The sequence below is a fragment of the Nansenia antarctica genome (assembly GCF_963989245.1).
Source record: "Nansenia antarctica genome assembly, chromosome: 14".
Lineage (NCBI taxonomy): Eukaryota > Metazoa > Chordata > Actinopteri > Argentiniformes > Microstomatidae > Nansenia > Nansenia antarctica.
In genome coordinates, this window is record NC_137684.1 from 16005670 (window position 1) to 16008169 (window position 2500).

Here is a 2500-nt window from a genome sequence, read left to right on the forward strand (position 1 = left end):
AAATAAAAAAAATAAAAACGCCATTTTGTTTATTTACGACTAACCGACGCATATTACGCTAACCGACGTATTGACGTAGTCGATGACGTCGACGACGTCGAATAATCGTAACAGCCCTACTGCCGTCTTTAACATTTTAAGGAATGGAAGCAGGAAGGAACCTGGCAGGAATCCAGAATTTAACCCTTCTTTTCCTTACTCAAAACTTTTGTTTTCAAATCTTTTGGCATGGTCAGTAGTTAGTCATTTATTCCAAGTACGTTTGAGGTACTGCTAGCACTGTTTTTGCTATCCAGCTGGTCCGATTGCAAGAGGATAGTGAGGACCACAGCAGTGGTTATTATACTTTTCCTTGTTAAATAAGATTCGGGTAATCACCTAATCAGTACATCACTAAGTAGAATGAGGTGTGCATGTGTTGGAATTCAACAGACACTGGAATATTATCGTCTCTGGGACGGACAGACAGGCTTCTTAGAAAGATAAGAAGGAAGGAGATATAGACCTAATATATAGACCTAACTGTACTGTATATACACACACACACACACACACACACACACACACATTCGATCACACATACATACAGTACATGCATCCACACACACACACACACACACACACACACACACACACACAGCCTGGATGTACATTTATTGACGGTCCTAATGGAGAGAAGGGGGAACCTCTGTCCTGGGGCGGAGGGGGGAGGGAGAGGGTGCTTGGGAGTGGGGGGAGGGAGGGAGGGAGGGGGGGAGGAGGGGAGAGAAGCAGCCTATCACTTCATGTAAGAATAGGCCATGTGTGACAGGCATGACCTACATTTCCCCCCTCTCCTCCTCCTCCTCCTCTTCTTCTCCTCCCTGAAGCCAAGCTCTCCTCTTCTCTCCTCCTCTCCTCTCTTCTCTTCTCCCCTCCTCTTCTCCCCTCCACTCCCCTCCTCTCCTCCCCTCCTCTTCTCACCTCCTCTTCTCACCTCCTCTTATCCCATCCTCTTGTCTCCTCCTACCCTCAAAGGAGGTGCTTGGTAAGCGACAGAAAGGACAGGACGGGAACAGGCAGTGGCACTCTCTCCTGTTTTATTAATGTGCCAGTACCTCCCTACCCCTCCCCCCCCTCTCTCTCTCTCTCTAGTCCCATTCCAACATCACACCCGAACATCAAACCATCCTAACATCAAACCACCACCCTAACATCAAACTACCATCCTAACATCAAACCACCATCCTAACATCAAACCATCCTAACATCAAACTACCATCCTAACATCAAACCATCTTAACATCAAACCACCACCCTAACATCATACTACCATCCTAACATCAAACCACCATCCTAACATCAAACTACCATCCTAACATCAAACTACCACCCTAACATCAAACTACCATCCTAACATCAAACTACCATCCTAACATCAAACTACCATCCTAACATCAAACTACCATCTTAACATCAAACCACCATCCTAACATCAAACCACCATCCTAACATCAAACCACCATCCTAACATCAAACTACCATCCTAACATCAAACTACCATCCTAACATCAAACCACCATCCTAACATCAAACCACCATCCTAACATCAAACCACCATCCTAACATCAAACTACCATCCTAACATCAAACCACCACCCTAACATCAAACCACCATCCTAACATCAAACCACCATCCTAACATCAAACCACCATCCTAACATCAAACTACCATCTTAACATCAAACCACCATCCTAACATCAAACCACCGTCCTAACATCAAACTACCATCCTAACATCAAACCACCATCCTAATATCAAACCACCACCCTAACATCAAACTACCATCCTAACATCAAACCATCCTAACATCAAACTACATTCTAACATCAAACTACCATCCTAACATCAAACCACCGTCCTAACATCAAACCACCATCCTAACATCAAACCACCGCCCTAACATCAAACCACCGTCCTAACATCAAACCACCGTCCTAACATCACACCCCGCCAGGGTATTTAACCGTGCTGCTGCCATTGGTGGACACACACACAGGTTTCAAGGTAATCTCGGCTATGGGAATGGAAAACTTGTAAGTTATGCAGAGGGGATTGGTTTCTGCCTCATTTGACGTGACCTTTTCACAGAGGGAGACAACACAGGCCTGGCCCAGTAGCTCTCTAAGTGGCCGCGGTGACTAATGTCAGACTGCACTGTGTATCTCTGCATATCAAACCCAGGGAGAGGGTCCGAGGGGGGGAGGGGCAGGGGGGCAATGTAACTTAATGGAGCGTGAGCGAACCTGAGAGAGAGAGAATAAATAAAGCGATAATAAAAATTCAAACGCGTAATGAAACGAAATCATGTTTCATGTTTTTAAAATGAATCACAGGAGGAGAGCTTAGTACATTATGTGTGTGAGTGGGGGATCTTTCCTAATGGATTGTGGTGTGGTGGTCCTCAGAGTGATATGCTAAACGATGTAAAAAGAGGAGGTGGAGGAGGAGGAGGAAGAT

At 45.3% G+C, this 2500-nt stretch overlaps 1 protein-coding gene across 1 annotated transcript in view; it reads right to left on the minus strand.

Moving 5' to 3' along the window:
- Positions 1 to 2500, minus strand: part of dnajc24 (DnaJ (Hsp40) homolog, subfamily C, member 24) — a gene marked incomplete at its 3' end in the record, with an annotated part of 19427 nt that overhangs the window by 8285 nt on the left and 8642 nt on the right. The gene's annotated exons all lie outside the window — the stretch shown is intronic.